The sequence below is a fragment of the Desmodus rotundus genome, chromosome 1 (genome assembly GCF_022682495.2).
Source record: "Desmodus rotundus isolate HL8 chromosome 1, HLdesRot8A.1, whole genome shotgun sequence".
NCBI classification, from domain to species: domain Eukaryota; kingdom Metazoa; phylum Chordata; class Mammalia; order Chiroptera; family Phyllostomidae; genus Desmodus; species Desmodus rotundus.
In genome coordinates, this window is record NC_071387.1 from 8,462,778 (window position 1) to 8,480,829 (window position 18,052).

Sequence of the window (18,052 nt, forward strand, 5' to 3'; positions counted from 1 at the left end):
TAACAACTGTGATTTTTTTGATATTGTATGATTAAATGTCAGCATTTTGAAGAGCATCTTACTTCAGTGAAGGAATACTTCCCAAATATCTGGTTGTATAATGTTACAAAATCCTGCATGGGTGAAAAATCTGTTCAAAATGTTGTATAGAGCAATGGATTTTACTGTAACACAGTACGCAAAGTTTACTGATGTGGGTTTAGATTTCAGGTTGAACTAACCTTTAAGAAACCAGCACTTACTGAGTTTTGGTATATTATTTAAAAAAATCTATAGTTATTTTAACAAACCACATACTTCTCCATTTCCAAATATCAATTTGTGTAAGGCCAGATTTTCTGCCTCTATGCCTCAGTGAAAACAATATATAAGTATAATGCAACATACTGAATGCATGTAGGAGAATCTAGCTACCAGAGTTAAACCAGATGCGAGAGATTAGCCAGAATGTAAAGTGCCACTCGTTTCACTAAATGTTTTGTTAGAGAATATAGTTAGTTTTCTTTTAAAATGTTATTTATGTTAATATGTAATGGGTTAATACCACTCAGCCTAAAATGTATGAGAAAAACCTCTGTTCTAAAGGACTCAACTTAAAATGTAAGAAGATGGTGACTTCACCAGATACTATTATTAGTACTCAATTGCTTTGGATTTTCCTTTCATTTCCTCCCCACCCCTCACCCCACCCCCTGTAAAGGAGCTACAGAGGGAAGAAATTTTGAAAATGAGTTCATACCTTTTTTTTTTTGCTTGAGATTAAATGAAGTGTGTCATAGTTCACCCTCACTGAATTCTCTGACAAGACTTTGTTACCTGCTACTTGAAACCTGTTGCTTAACTGTTAGTTATCTTGTGGCAGAAATTTTCCAATAGAACTTGTTTCCCCACGAAGGGCAGATTTGTAATTATGGAAATAAATCTGACAACACAAAAATACTTTCTTACTATTAAGAGTCATTGCTATAAAAATAGTGAAATATGTAAGAGATAAAAATTCTGCCTTGCTTTTTAAAACTTTCATCAAGAAGAGCTTGCTTATTTGCTTTTAGTAGACATTTGATTTTCTTTGAGTCTTCTAGAGTTGTGATTGTCATTTTGTAGATGGTTTGCCATTTAACTTGGTTTTCACTGAGGGAGGTGGTAATAAAGTCCGTGTAGGAGAAGCATCTCTTCTGGCTTAAGAATATCCTTTCCTAGTGTGAGTAACATTTTAGTGTAAGTCAATTACTATGCTGTTAAACAGTTAGGGATTTATTTCTTAGGATAGTTGCTAGGTAGAACTCATTCTGTAGAGAGAGTGCTAGCAGAAGAAATGTCACCTAACAATGTGAATAACAAAGAGGAGTTATTGGATCAGAATTTGAGATGAATCTTGGTGGGTGATGAAAGATCAGTGAGATATTTGGGCTTCCTTCCTGAGAGCTCTGTAATTATCTTGATGTTCTTGGAGTGTCATGTAATGTACCTTTTGAAGTATTTTTGTATTCTGTAGGAGTTGCAGTTTAGTCATAAGAAGAAACAATCCTTTCATTTTTCATTTAAATGCTTGGATTTTATTTTAGATTTCAGATGAAATCTTTGAATGCATTCTTCATCATTTGAGATAAATCAATTGCTTTAAGTTTAGCTTTAATTTCTAAACTTAATAATTGAGGCACATTTGTTTTTTTCTTCCATACTCTTGCTGTACTGTTGAAAGCTAACCTGTCAGGAGACTTCCTTTCTAGCCTTACAGCCCTTCCTTGAGAATGCACTTTTAGCAGGATAATAAACCACCTGGGGGAAGCCCCCCACTGATACCTATTTAGAGGGCTTTGTTTTTTGGAAGTGGCAGTAGTAGTCTCTGCCGGGGAGGAAGGATTTTTGTTAGGTGGTGTGAGAGGGAAAGACTCAGGGACTCTGGAGTGTGGCAGAACAAAGATCACAGCTATGTGACTTTGTCACTTGACTTCTCTGAACTTTAGTGTTCTCATTTAATAATAACAGCTAACATTTATATAGTGTGTGTTATGTAATATTCTAAGCATATAATATGTGTTAACTCCTGTTATCTTCATAACCCTATGAAGTAGGTGTTTTATTGTCATCTCCATTTTATAAATGTGAAAACTGAAGACCACAGAAGTTAAGCCCCAGATTTCACAGCAACAGCATTAATAATTTGTTTCCTAAATTTACCCCCACCCCCCATGACGTTTCTGAAATTTACTTTAGGGTTGCTAGGATTAGTGACAAAGTCTGCAAAGTGCTAAGCATAGTGTCTGCCCCAAAGCAAGGAGGCCCAGAAATCAACTGCCTGTAGATTAGAGTCACAAAGATCCACTCTTAAAGTTGCAAGTGACTTTTCTTTTATGTTGACTTTAATAAGCCAACCAGAAAACAAGTGACCAGAAAACAGTTTTGCAGAATCAGGGACAATTCTTGGTGAATCTGAGGGGTGCTAAGGAAGAAAGGGGTTTTGAGCTACTCAAGGAAGGGATACCATATCTTGTTTGTGTATCCTCAGCACTAAGCACAAGGATTTGGTGTTTCATGAATGTTGAATGAATGAAAGAAAGGAATCTGAGTCCTTCACTGGTGGTCAGAGGAAGTCTACAAAATACTATAAGGGAAGGAAATGTGTTTTTCAGTTACTTTAAGTAACTGGGGCCAGTATATAAGTCAAGAATGTTGAAGCTAAATCCAAGGTTTTATGGGTCCTGCTGGAATTAGAATGTAGTTTCTGTTCAGAAATGTGGCTCTTCTTGTAACTAAAGTGACTAGATACACCAGATACATACAGATGTGCTTGACTGCATTGGGAAATGCAGTTTAGGAAAAGATGGCCTTTGTCTCTTGTACCTTTTTTCCCCCTGCCACACAAAAGCTGGCTATATCAAAGAGGAGAACCAATCCAGGAAAGTTGATGTGACCCTTTGAAAATGGAAATATAAGACCGAGTTGTCCAAAGCTTGTAAAATATAGAAAGTGATTTGCTGGCAAAGAGAGAGGAAGAAAGATGTGGCAGTGTGGGTTAATAGATCATGGTAGCAATGTAGTTTGAGTAGGAAAAGATTTGGGAGAGGAGGTTCAGGAAATAGTTGATGGGCCTGCGTTTTGCTCAGGTTCTGATTCTAGCTCTGTTGAAGAAGGCACCTCTCTATAGGCCCACCTGTAAAATGAAGGAGCGATATTAGATAATTCCTGAAGGGATTTTTCAGCTTGTTGATGGAATGAATCGGTAAGACAGGAAATTGCAATTTAGGAAAGCCCTGACTGAAGCACTAACTGTGGTGCTAACAGCCAGGTTCTCTGGGACAATTTTGCTTTCAGATACTGTTCAATCATCCCTCCAAGCACATTTACACTGTTACCCTGTTTTGATTTTAGAGCTCCTGGCTGCTTTAAAGTTTGTAGGGTCACATACTTTACATGTGAATTCCATTCTCCAGGTTCACTTTATAGAAATGTTGGCAACTAAAGTTCCAGTGTTTTGATAATTGATAATGTAAATTTGAAATTAAGTGTAGTTTTTTATTTCTTTCAACATGATAACTTTCTTTCCATTTATAACCCCTCTATGGTACACTTTCTCTTTTGTAGGAAGTTTCATTCACTGAATCAAACCTATAGTTAATTTCAGAGTTTTCCCTCATTCCTTGTTGAGAGGATTTTTATCTGCAAGGATTTTTTCTCACTCAACGTTGAGAAAAGTTCTATCCTCTTAAGATTAAATGCCACATTTGAGAATGTGGATTCATTAAGGAAAGTTGCAAAACCTTCTTAAATGCTGTTGTTTTGTAAAAAGGGAACCCAGCAGGAAAGGAGTGGCAGCACATGGGGGAGGGGCGAAGTGGGGGGGCCAACAAGGGAGCTGCAGTTGAAATATTCATCAATCATTTTACTGGCACCAGGAAACCAATCAGCCTTTTAGAGGAGAGAACTTAATCAATCACCTAATGTGGGAAATTGCAATTGCTTTCCTACAAAAAAATATTTCCTTACTTGCTGACAGATCAAATCTGAAAGATAGTTGGGCTGGCTGGAATTCTGATGGCAAGCAGTTACCGGAAGTAGTGCTATGATGAAGAAATGCATTTAACTTTTGAAGATAAAACTTTGTATTTGCTTTGTGCCTTTTCAAAATCTTTCAAAGTAAGTTTGCTTTTCATATAGTGTGCCCATTTAAAAAATTACTGAGCTTTTATTGGTAATATGAAATATGTGAAGCACTGTACACTGATTCTCCAAAGCTGCTTTTCATGAGCATAGTTGGGACGCCAGGCTAGAGAATACCCAGTGCTCCCAGTACCTTGTTTATAGAGCAGCTTCAGAGTACGACTGTGGGAGGGACACGGCCAGGGGAACACAGTCGGAAGTGCTTGCATATAAATACAAGCAGGAGGGAATTAGCTGTATCTTGTATTTAAATTTTAAATGGTGTGATCTCTCATCTCTGTGCTTGAATTGCCTGTGGCCCTTAGGTCCTTAGGTGTGAACTGCTTACTTAGGAAATCTAATGTTTTTAAAATTAGAAATACTTGGTCACTGTAGCAAATACAGAAAATTAAGGGGAAATCACCTATAATCTTGCCTCCAAGCAACTTTCATTAAAATTTTCTTATGTTTTCTTCTGGACTTCAAATCCTAGGTTTTTTGCTTGTTGTTGTGATTATGTGTGTCATTGTTTTATGCTTTTTGTTTAAAACTTATTTTTCTTACGTTAGGAACTTATTCACCGTGAAATTATTTAAAATTTACAAGAGCTATATGACAGCTCATTGTTTTTTATAGTTGGACATTCGGATAGTTTTTAGTTTCTTCCTGATAAAACAGTACTGCCCAGACCATCTTGTGCTTTCTTTTATTTTTGGCTTTTTTGGAGGGATAGTTTTTATTTTTCTCATTTTTTAAATTATTTTTTTCAATTGGCAATAATCGTGCCTCAGATAAACCTCATTGGGTACAATACTGCTCCTGCACAAAGATGCTTAATGCTTCTTAGAAGTACTTATGTACCTTTGCCAACAACCAGTTTAATTTACACTAAGATTATCTTGTATAATAAAATCTGGGGTTGTCAGCAGCACTTAGTTTTTCAATAAATGCCTGGTACTTGAGATAGAATTGAGGCACTGTGGTAGGCTATTCGCTCTGTTCTCTTTTTTGGGGGGGAGAGATATAGTCATTCTCAATGCCTTTTGTCCTCTGAATCTTTTAGATTTCTGGTACCAGGCCCCGCACCCCTACTGCAGCATCTATGGCCTGGTCAGAGCAGTGCTCTTCTGTGGCTGCCTTCTCTCTATTACAGATTATGGGAGAGCGGGTAGAGAAGACGCTGGAGACTTCTCTGGTTGCCTCCACAAATCTCAGGATGGATTGTGAGTGTGTGTCTGTGTCACACAACTATATCATTTCCCACAAAGTCCTGACACTTACAACTGAATCTGATTAGAAATTAAGTGCATGAAGAGTGAAGTTGAACTTATTCCTTTAGAAGACTGAAGAACTGCACGGATTCTTCAGTGGCTGACTTCTGCACTGATCCTGCACAGGGTTTGATAGTGAAGAGACCTAAATAAATATTAGGCTAATTTGAAAGGCATTTACAGTTTTTAACAAGGGTGGTTTCAGAATGAAAACTGGCTGTCTACAAATTTTAAGTTAAATCATAAGTCATATGTGTTGAAATTAAAATTAAAGAGTCTTCTAGTAATTTTTAAAGTTTATGTTGATTGACACAGTAAACATAAATGAAGATTATTTGCTCTGCTTCTTTGTGCTCACCACTGGTGGTCAGAGAAGTTGCAATTTGCCAAGACTCAGTTTTTATAATGCTCTTTAATAAGAAAGTGAATAAGCCAGCTGCTCTTTCCTTCAGCTATACCAATTGCAAACCTCCTCAAATCCTGGTTAGTAATTAAAAGCCTTGAGATGACCTTGAGTCTGACTGAACTACAAAAGCTGTCTTGAGTTAAATTTATAGCTTTTGTTGATTTCAAAAGAGGTTAGGTAGAATTGCATTCTGTTTGCTAAAACATTAAGGGTAGCCTTGGGTGTACATTGAAGATCAGAAATAATTAAAGACGCACTATTAAGTGCAAAAGAGACCCCTGAAATGGACTTTAAAAATTAAAATTGTCATCTCTTCATTGAGCATTTAAAATACATGCTTGAAAACTTCTCAGGTCGGTGGCATTTCCATAGTGTTCAGTTTGCAATACTCAGATTTGCTGAAAAGATCTCTTTCCCCATCTTAACATCAAAGAGATTTTTGAAACCAATGAGGAATCACAACAAATATTTAATGCTTTTTAAAAGTACCAGTTTAGTTGGTTCTTAAAATATTTTACAGGAAAGGTAAGTTTGCTAGTAAAAGTTTCTGATTATACTCAGGCAGTGTAAAAGTAAAAATATTAGTATTTTAAAAATGCTTTATATATGGACTGTGTTATAAGATCTATGGAGTAGAGAGTTTTTCTGCCTACCGTAAAGGGCAGAATGTACTTTCAGTTCAGAGATCCTTTAGCTACTACTATGTGATTGATAGAAGGAAGCTTAATTGGTGCTGTAAGAAGTCAGGTTTTACATGTCAGTGGGTGAGATAGGATTTGTCTCCTGGCATCAGTATAAACATGATAAACCCCTGAAGAGTCCAGCGGTAAGGCGGATAGTTTGAGCAATCACTAATATCTTATATGGGTCTTGTAGATTTTGGAATTACTTTCTTTTTTACATTTATTTAATGAGACTAGCCCAGACTTTGATAAAAATAATTGATCAGAAAATTTTATGCTTGTGTGTATTTATGGCGTGTGTGTGTGTGTGTGTGTGTGTGTGTGTGTGTGAAACCAACATGATGAAAGGAAGAAGTTGTAATATTCAGCAGGGATTGCCAGTTTGGGATCTGTGAAGATGGCAATCAGGTTTCTTAAGAGATTGTAGTTTTGCAAAATTTGATCCGAAATCATATATATATAATAAGGTTGTCCAGGCTAAATAAAACAGTATCTCTAAAATTTGGACCTTTGCCCTGACTGGTGTGGCTCAGTTGGTTGGATGCTGTCCTGAAAAGCAAAAGGTTGCTGGTTGGATTCCCAGTCAGAGCACATGCCTAGGTTGTGGGGCGTGGCATGTAGGAGAGGCAACCAACAGATGTTTCTCTCTTATACCCATGCTTCTTTCTCTCTTCCTCCCTTTCCCTCTCTCTAAAAATAAGTAAATAAAATAAAATAAAAATTTGAATTTTTCCTGAAATTATTCTAATTTAGTCTGGCAACAAGTCCACTCAACCTCTGAATAGCAAATATTCTACCATAGAGTAAGTGGTTGTTGTATTATGGCAGAAAAAACTGCATTGGTGGAGGTAGCAGTTAAAAATTATTTTGGTAAATTGTTATTATGTAGTGGTAACTAGGTGCGTTAGAGTATGAGCTTTATAATTAGACCTGGTTTTAAATCCTTTCTCCTACTTTTGTGATGTTTTGGGGTGGGGGGGAGGGAAGGTGGTGGTGGTGAAGGGACAGAGAATCACCACGTAGAGACTCCTGGAGAATGCAGTGAGGTTGTGTGTGAAGAACCGAGAATGTAGCTGTGTTACATTTTAGGGAACTTATTTAACATTTCTCAATTTTCTAATCTGTGAGTGAGGTTAATACCTCCTGGTTCATAGATAAACAAGCCAGTTTACCAAAATCCAGGACATTGAAACTAGCTTGCCCAGTGTGTTCAGTTTACCCAATATCCAGTTCAACAAAAAACAATTTGCTGAATCTGAACTTACAGAATTTGTTGTCATTCTCCATTTCCTTCATTGCTACCCTGCCATTTTCCCCCTTCTCCCTCTTTTCCTGTACCCCGTCTCTTCCCCATCACCTGCAGCTCAGACCAGGCTGTATCTTTCTGCAAGTAGAGCTCCTCTCTCTGCCCAGGTTATCCATCTGTAGCAGCACAGAACTGGGGTAGAGACAAATTAAACATTCTTGAAAATGCTACTATCCTGTCATTCTTAATTTGGCAGGAATCTTTAAAAGTTAATTAAATTATCCCCTCAAAATAAATTATTGTGAACTCTTTAAGTAGTTAAAATTCTGGTAAATTTAGAGAATTGGCTATTTGAAGATTTGGCCATTTTGTGAATAGACTTGGAATTACCTCACAGTTAAGTTTGGAGAAATTAGGCAATATATGTAAAATAAAGTACCTATTACTACACAATAATTGGACTTACTAAAGTACTCAGTTCCTTTCTTCTAAGCACGTCCACTCAGGGAACTGGGAACTGTCCACTCCTAAACCCCTAGAATTTTCTCACCTCTGGGCTCTAGTTGGGCAATAGCAAGTGATGAAGTGATTGGGGTTGTTTTTGGACCATCCATTATAGCACAGGTGGCGAACAGGTGAAGGCCCACAGGCGGAATCCGGCCCAGCACCTTGTTTCTACCCAGCGGCAGCGGCAACTCCGAGCTCCTTGTTAAGGAATGTAACTACTCCCAGTTAAGGAGTGGTTACATTTATACAGTCCTAAAATTACATTTGGCCCTTTGAAGGCAGCCGTGAGGCTGATGTGGCCCCCAGTGAAAATGAGTTTGACACCCTTGCCCTACAGCATTGTCAAATTTGCCCACATGAAATACCTTCTTTTAGCTTGGACATCTGTTATAAAATGGCCCTGCCTTTCTTGTTACCCTTTAGGGTGTGATTTCTCAGTGATTTAAGATACGTATCACTTTTCTGAAGCACTTTATTATTTCCAGTCGCTTGTAACTAGAATTATGAGCTTTGGGAGAGTAAACTGCAGCTTTATCAGAGTAAAAAAGCAAGGCCAGGTCCCTGGAGGTTCTTGGTGGGAAGTATCACAACTAGAACAAATGCTCCGGTCTGTAACACACAGGAAGCCTGGCTTCCCCACCCCCCACCTTTCTGGAGGTCTCTAAAAGGGCCTTCTGGTTATATCCTTTAAAAGGGGAAGGGAACAAATGGTTGGTGAATGCTCAGTGTGTCAGGCATTGTATCAATCTAATGTTATCCTTTCCACAACTTTTCTTTGATACGTGGTGATAGTCCCATATTATAGATGAGTTAACTGTGGCTTAGAGTTGAAAATAACTTACCACTATTCCACTAAACCAGTGTTTTTCAAACTTTAGCTTTTCCTATATCACCATCATGATTTTTGTCATTTCCTAACATATTGTTTATTTAACCTTCTAACTGTTGGGTAGTTAGTTAATACTTTGCATCCCAAAATTTATTTTAAAGGAAATTTTGTCATTATACTAAATGAAAAAAATTTGCCATAAATAGAAGGTATCAGTAAAAATAAACTTAATAAAAATATTGTGTTAAATTCCAGTTAAGATATTGTCTGCCAAAGTCTCTCTGATCAGGTCTTTTTTAGGAAGGGTGATTAATGAGCATTAGAGAGGTAATAGACAAACTAGCACCAAACAAAAGATTTTTCTTCTGATATAATTAGAAGGATTGAAAGAGAATTGAACTTCAGAATGTTTTAAAATGCTTCCTCTTTGCACTACTTACAATCTTTCAGTGGTCTCCTCACTTTAGGAGACACTGACACAGGTGATGGTGTGCTCAGTTTGCACAGGAGGGAACTTGTCCCAAGTTGAATCACTTGGTTTCACAAACCTTACAGTTTAGGCTGCCCCTCTCCTCCTCCCTTTTCATCATTCCTTTTGCCTCCCTCTCTCCTCACCTTTTCTTTTTTCCTTCCCCATTTTCTAGGAGAATTCAGCTGACCCCAGAGTGGTGTAGAAAAGGAGATTCTTAGATGCATTTTTATGATCCTCCCCACCCCCATTTAACTACAGTGCGATAGGATTTAATCTTAAAGAAATCAGGTCTTTCTCCAAACATGACATTTCTTGTTGCTTACTGAATTCTGGGAGTTGGGTGTAAAATGTACAATAATTTTGTAGGTATTTGTATGCCTACATAAAGTATTTATTTAAATACCTTAAATGACATTATAAACCTTTCTTTGATTTCAAATTGGATAATATTATAAAAGCAAGTTTGAAAAAGGGTATTGCCAGCAGTTTTTGAAACAGATGTTGTCTTCAGTGCAATAAAAGGCAATTTCTTTGATTTTAGTGTCTTTCATAGTTTTATAATTTACATTTAAAATAATTATAAATTTAATTAACATTTTATTGCATTATATTCCAGTGGAGATAAAAGGAGTCTAGATTATAGTTTGAATTTTAAAAATTCTGTTATTTAAAAAGATTATGTACATGTTAATTTGATTTTTAATCTTTAAAACTTTCTGAATAGGAAAAAACATTTTCTACTGTCATTTTTTTCTTATTTGATTTTGTATTGTCAGTTGCTTTATAAAAATACATAAGGAGGAATTTTGTAGTTCTGTTGTTTAACAAGTTTGTTCCATTATTACACAAGAAAAAGATTTCATTCTGAATTATTTTAAGTAACAGCTATACAATTCTTTGTAGAAACATTGTGTACTTGGAGAGAAATTATGAGGAATTTTCTTAGAAATCAGTTATGATAATATGCAGATATAAAGATGGAAGGGTTCTGACTCAGGGAGTTTACTTTGCAAATTGATTTTCCTCTATCTGTCTTATTGTACTTTGTGCTAGGCATATCTTTGAATATTTACCCTGGATTTTTAAAAATATATTTTTAAAGATATTATTTATTTTTAGAGAGAAGGGAAGGGAGGGAGAGAGGGAGGGAGAGAAATATGGATGTGAGAGAGAAACATCGATCAGTTGCCTCTTGCATGTGTACCCACTGGGAACCGAGCCCTCAACCCAGGCATGTGCCCTGACTCGGGAGTCGAACCTGGCGACCTTTTGCTTTTTGGGATGATCCCCAACCAACTTGAGCCACACTGGTCAGGACTACCATGATTCTTGATAAATCATCTTGTGAAATGTATTCGTAATGGGTTTCCTTTTTAAAAAAATAAATTTTATTGATTATGCTGTTACAGTTGTCCCATTTTTTTTTTCTTCCCTTTATTCCCCTCCGCCCTGCATGCCACCTCCCACCAGCATTCCCCCACCTTAGTTCATGTCCATGGGTAGTACATATAAGTTCTTAGGCTTCTCCATTTCCCATACTATTCTTAACTTCACCCAGTCTGTTTTGTACTTACCATTTATGCTTCTTATTCCCTGTACCTTTTTCCCCATTCTCCCCCTTCCCCCTCTGCACTAATAACCCTCTATGTGTTCTTCATTTCTCTGATTCTGTTTCTGTTCTAGTTGTTTGCTTAGTTTGTTTTTGTTTTTAGGTTCAGTTGTTGATAGTTTTAAGTTTGTTGTCATTTTACTGTTCATATTTTTAATCATCTTTTTCATAAGTCCCTTTAATGTTTCATATAATAAGGGCTTGGTAATGATGAACTCCTTTAACTTGACCTTATCTGGGAAGCACTTTATCCACCCTCCCATTCTAAATGATAGCTTTGCTGGATAGAGCAATCTTAGATGTAGGTCGTTGCCTTTCATCAGTTGGAGTACTTCTTTCCATCCACTTCTTGCCTGCAAGGTTTCCTTTGAGAAATCAGCTGATAGTATTATGGGCACTCCTTTGTAGGTAACTGTCTCCTTTTCTCTTGATGCTTTTAAGATTCTCTCCTTATCTTTCATCTTGGATAATGTAATTATGAGGTGCTTTGGTGTGTGCTTTCTTGGGTCCAACTTTTTTGGCACTCTGAGCTTCCTGGACTTCCTGGAAGTCTATTTCCTTTGCCAGATTAGGGAAGTTCTCCTTCATTATTTTTTCAAATAAGTTTTCCATTTTTTGCTCTTCATCTTTTTTTCCAGTGCCCCTATGATTCAAATGTTGGAATGTTTAAAGTTGTCCTGGAGGTTCCTAAGGCTCTCCTCATTCTTTTGAATTCTTGTTTCTTCATTCTGTTCTGGTTGAATGTTTATTTCTTCCTCCTGGTCTAAACCACTGATTTGAGTCCTGGTTTTCTTCCCTTCACTGTTGATTCCCTGTACATTTCCCTTTATTTCACTTTGTATAGCCTTCACTTCTTCCTCTGTTTTGTGACCACCCTCAACCATTTCTGTGAGCATCTTGATTACCAGTGTTTTAGACTCTGTATCTGACAGGTTGGCTGTCTCTTCATCGCCTAGTTCTATTTTTGGAGCTTTGATCTGTTCTTTCATTTGGGCCATATTTTTTGTCTTGGCTTGCCTGTTACTTAGTAAAGGGTGGAGCCTTAGGTATTCGCCAGGGTGGGGCAACCCAGGTCGCTGCCTTGTAGTGCTCTATGTTGGGTAGGGGTCCAAGAGGGAACAGTGCCTCTTGCTCAGCTCTGGGCTGGCTTTCAGTTACTTCCCCTGCTACCCACAAGCAAATTGGGCCCTTCTGGTGCTGATTCCCGGGTGGGTGGTTTGTGTACATTATAGGACCCTGTGGGTCTCTCCAAAGAACTCTCCTGTGAGGATAGGAGTTTCTCCCACTGTCGCAACCCCCACAGATTTTTTCAGTCAGAGGTTTTGAGGATTTATTTCCTTGTGCTGGAACTCTGGGTTGCGTGGTCTGTGTCACTCCCCAGTTGTTCATCCTGGTTTATCCTCAGGCAAATGTGGGACCACCTGGTCTGCAAGCCACTGCCTTGCCCATCTGGGTCCTCCAGCAGCTGCCTGTCTGGATGAATGTTTTCTTCATTAACTCTTTGGTTGTCAGACTTTCATACAGTTTGATTTTCTGGCAATTCCGGTTATTTTTGTTTTTAAATTTGTTGTTGTCCTTATTTTGGTTGTGCGAGGAGGCACAGTGTATCTACCTATGCCTCCATCTTGGCTGGAAGTCTTAATGGGTTTCCAATCCCAGGGGCCAGACTGATGTAGTGTATGGAGTGCCAAACTTGGGTTCATTCATATCTTCATAAAATTTTTCTAATATTTAGCATAAACTGAAATATATAATTCACTGCTCTAAGACACTTTGAACCTCAGGTTTCAACCCAGAGCTTAGCCAAGGGTAAAATTTATCAGCATGCCTTGGTATAAAGTATACCAGTAGAGACTTCAAAACAAGAGTTTGAAATTTTATTACGAATTCGTATGTGCTTTGTCTAGAATTTTACCACTTAAATTGTAAGTCACAAACAAAAACTTAATTTCTTTTTTGCTTAGAGCATACATTGCACTATTTTTGTTCTTCCTGTTTTTGTCTCAAACTGATTTCTTAGCTGATTGTGATTTAGCAACTCTATTCATATGCAAAATTAGCCTAATTAATACTTGGTCTCTGACCATTGTCTTCCTCTGAAAATTTTGTAGTTAAGAATTTGCCTTTTTTCTTAAAGTGAAATGTGTGCTGACTGTGTGCTTATTATAGGCAGCAGTCTTATAAGGAGAGTTACATTATTACCACCATTTAGCAGATGTGAGAACTGAGTGACTTGGCCCAGTGAATAGGAGTGATGGGATTCAAATCCATGTCTGTCTGTATTCTAGGGCTCACACTCTTGGACTCTCAGCATCAGCTTCCAGTAGAGGAGGATCCTAAGGGTCATTTGTACTTGGAGGAGTCTAGTGTTTAGAAGACTTGCTTTTAATGGTAGATGCAAAATAAAACCAAACTTCAGAGTAATGTCTCCTCCAGTTTAGGCTTGGGAACAGGTGTGCTCTTTGAAAATTACTTGTTTAAAATTTGTAACTTTTTTTTTCTTAACTGATCATGATTTTTTAAAAGATGTGTTGGAAAAGAACAAAGTACAAAAGCCAATTTGTGGTGTTGGAAAAGAATGTTGTCGTGGAGTTTAGGACAGATCCTTGCGAACTGGGAGGCTGTACTGGCCCTGGGCCTGTGACACAGAAGCTGGTATCTCTGGGGAATGGGAGGAAATTTTAATACTTAATGACTTTTAGGAAACAGAAAAATGGCATTAGGCTACTTAAATACTGTCAATATCTGGAACAAGATTAAAGTGAATAACATTAACTATTTCAATAAAAACATGAAAACTCTAATATGGTAGGGACTATAAGTAACCAGTTGTCTCCACAGCTTAAATTTGCAAGTCATCTTGTATTTCCATCAGCCTTGTCTACCTTACAGGTGTGTGCTCCTCTCATCTGACATTGTTAGCCAATATTTGCTTTTGAAAATTATGGTCATTTTGACTTACTCAGGAATGTGAGGCACATTCAGAGGGAGAATTGCTAACGTCAGATCAGAACAGCTGTATACCAAATAATGGTCTCTTACTTTGGGAGCATGACACGTTCCATATTTCACTTAGTTTTGAGATAATAGGGAAGTAAAAATGCTACTCTAACATTGTCTTTGTGCTAATGCTAATGTATGATAATGTTATTGGGTTGGCCAAAAAGTCTGTTTAGTTTTTTTCTGTAAAATAAAAGACACAGTTTTCATTTTCACCAATAACTTTATAGATTTGGGTATTTTGAGTACGTCAGCTATCTCCTGCTATTGGCTTCTAGTGGGTAGAGGCCAGGGGTGCTGCTAAACATCTTCCAATGCATAAGACAGCCCACAGCAAGGAATTATTTGGCCAGAATGTCAGTAGTACCAAGAAACTTCACAAACTACTTTTGACACATTTGATCAGTCACAGCACGTTTTCCATACACTGTATAAATCTGGTTTTGGGTTTCAGTTGTGTTTTTACCTGTCTTGAAATAATAAAGCATAATATGTCAAAAATGTTGCATATTTTCTTCCATTTTCAATATTAAAATTGCACAAAAATTCACCAATTTTGATAAGTGTTTTTAATGTACGCTGATATGACAGCTGTCACAATACAAAACAATATTGTTTTGAATGAAGTTAAAGACAACTAAGTGCTACTAAGAGCCATGATATGAAAAAAAAAAACTAAACTTTTTGGCCGACTCAATAGAAAAAGAACTTTACCTCTAAGCTGATAGAACTTATAATAGGTATCAAAGACTATAAGGAAGCATGGATTATACGAGTAGAGTATAACCTTAGTAGGGCAGGGGAAATTAATGTCTGTAACTCTTATTAAACGTGCCCTGATCATTTTATTTTACTGATCCAGTGATCTGAGTTCTGAATGGTTTACCCAGAGGTCAATTTTCACATGAATGCCGTAGCCTCATCAAGAAGCCAACTCTCTGTAATAGCATGGAATGATGACTTAATAAAAGCTCCTATTCCCTATGCTTGTGGAGAGTAGTATAGCGTCTCCAGAGCTGCTGCAAAGTGGTCTACATTTTTAAATCAAGAGGTCTGTTTCCTGAGTGAACTTACATTCATGGTTTGGAGGGTGAAGATCAGAATGACTTTACCAACTATGATAGTAATGGCTCACCCTTATTGAATATTTACTGTGTGCCAGGTACTCTCTTGAGTGCTTTAAATTTTTAGAATTTCACTTAATCCTCTCAACAGCCCTGTGGCTTGTAAGTATTATTGCTGTTCCCATTTTTGGGTTAGGAAAATGCCAAAGCCTTTAGGACCATGATTAGTGTTAAGTTAGAGAGAGATGCTGCAAATGTTACTCCCTTTACACAATTTGTTTCTCCTGTAAAATGAGGGCTAGGGTGGGATGGAAGAGATTCGGGATGATTTATAAGGTTTCTTCCAGTTAAAAAAACAAACAAACAACGAAGAATCTTGGCAGCCTCTTAAGGGTTCCTCAAAGGTTAACATTACGATTTGCACCCCTAGGACACACAACTGCCAACTTTTGATAAACTCGTAGACTTCAGAGCTGAAAGGAATACTAAGAAAGACTTTCTCCTTTTTTGAAGAGAAAATGGAGCACAGTAGATCACTCAGCATTGCATAATGGCTTATTACTTAATAGTATAGTGGTCCCTTGATATCCATGGGAGATTGGTTCCAGGATCCCCCTTGGGTACCAAAATCTGTGGCTGCTCAGGTCTCTTGTATAGAAAATAGAATGGCATAATATTTGCATATAACTTATGTTTGTATATAGGGTAAGCCTACATATCACTTTATTTGCATGGAGTTAGTGTAGTGCTCGGTGCAAATTTTGCTTTTTGGAACTCCTGGGATTTTCTGTTTTTTGGAATATTTTTGATCTTTGGTTGGTTGAATCTGTGGTTTGAATACTAGCAGATACGGAGGTTTGACTGTACCAGAGCAAAACTATGTTCAGATACTTGCCTACCTTGTATATCATTTTATTGATGTTTCAGTGTTAGGAAATTGCTTTAATACCAAAGTTGTCATAGACATTTCTATTTCTGTATAAAGAATTAGAGTTTGGAAATTGGAATTTATGTATTACTCTTTTCAGGCTTCAGGAGGTGTCAGGGAAATAAAGATTGCAAAAAGCAGCTCTTCATATATTGAATTTGTTTATTTCTGTAATTAAAGCCATGAATGTCATGCTAAAGAATTGAAGAAGAGGTGCTAACAGAGGATCTTTGAGTGGATTAGGAAATCAAAATTCCAGGAAGTGAGAGAAGAAAGGTAGCATGGAGAACAGTTAGAATAATCTAAGGTTCTAGAGTGGTGAGGAGGCTGGAACTGGGTCTGTGGAGATTTGAGAGAGAATGAAATGCCTTGTTAAATGATAAGATTGGTTGGGGTGAGGATTTGGGGGAGGATGGTGAAGTGGGGAGCCTAGGAGGAGTCCCTGGTAATTTCTGGTTTAGGGGATGAGAGTTGGTGGTACTTGAAACCTGACTTGGGAACATAGAAGCAGGTTTCAAAGAGAAAATAATAGGTTCAATTTGACATGTTGAATTTGTTGGAGCCTATGTAGGATACACCTAGGGGATCTTGGCTGTAGGCCTCTGCATAGATGGGTCTGTGGTTTGGGAGGACAGTCTCATCTGGAATTGAAAGTTTGGGGGTCACCAGTTGGGAAGGTATGGGTGAAAACAGGTGGGTAGATAGAACTGTCTCATCCCAGGATGGGAGGGGGTAGCGTGTGGGCTGGGATAGGCCCTTCTTGCCCCCTTGATTTCATTTAGGGAAAGAACATGTCAGGTGAGACCTGCATAATCTTCATTTTTTAGGTTATGACTGCATTTGGGGGAAGTGTTTGCCAGCTGGGTAAGGGCATTCAAAAGATACACATGGCTTACCGAGTAGTGTTACTGACTGTCTGAATTTACATTCTCCCTTGCCTTCCTGACGAGCCTGATTCAAGTGCCACTAGTCATCAATTCTTTTCCAGTTCCCCCAGGAAGAAATAAGTGCTGTTTGGCCAGTGCTGCTTGTTCCTCTGTTAGGGCATTTACTTCAAAATTCCTCTATTCAGTCAGTTTTCCACTTTTCCTTCTAGGTTGTAAGGATCTACAGGTAGTCAGCTTTATTCATCTTTGTATCCCTTTTGTAATCTACCATTGTGCATGCCCTGTACGTTAAAAATGGTAGGTAAATATTTGTTGAACTTCATTTTAGGATGTAGGAAAATTTAGCATCTAAGAAGAAGAAGGAGTTTATTCCACTCGTAATCTTTAAAAACATTCTTTTTTTAAATTGAGTTAGAGTTAGAGAGGGGAACATTGATTTGTTGTTCACTTATTTATATATATATATATACATACACACACACACACATTCATTGGTTGATCTTGTGTGTGCCCTGACCAGGGATCAAACCCATAACCTTGGTGTATGGGGATGACACTGTAACCAACTGAGCTACCTGGCCAGGGCTCACTTTAATCATGTATGTGGAGTGTCCTTTGTATTTAGTGTTAGAAATACATTGGTTAAACATGTTGGTTGTTGCCCTCCTATCTTCAAGTTTGGATAGTTTTTAAAAATTTCTTAGGGGTTTTTTTCATAGATGGATTGAACTAATTCTACTTCAGATTTCAAAGATCCTGGGTGAAAGGTTAAAGGTGTTGTATCTCTTTGTTGCCACACAATAGATTTCTGAAGCTGGGACATGAGAGATGGTACTGAGCTTTAGCATTAATGACTAACTACTGTGTCAGAAAGATTAGTGCCCAGAATTGTATCTCTAATAAGTAATTCAAAAGGCATTTAGAGAATTAGAATGTCTGGTAGGTTTTTTCCCCTTCATTTGATGTGATTGATTTTAGAGGGTTAAGCCAAATCATTTTGTTCTTAGGAT

The 18,052-nt window shown here is 37.6% G+C and overlaps 1 protein-coding gene and 1 pseudogene across 2 annotated transcripts in view; one reads left to right on the forward strand and one right to left on the reverse strand.

The window, feature by feature from the left end:
* NR6A1 (nuclear receptor subfamily 6 group A member 1) overlaps positions 1 to 18,052 on the forward strand; it is a 194,657-nt gene that overhangs the window by 8,053 nt on the left and 168,552 nt on the right. The gene's annotated exons all lie outside the window — the stretch shown is intronic.
* On the reverse strand, positions 4,889 to 4,971 carry LOC112306622 (U4 spliceosomal RNA; annotated as a pseudogene).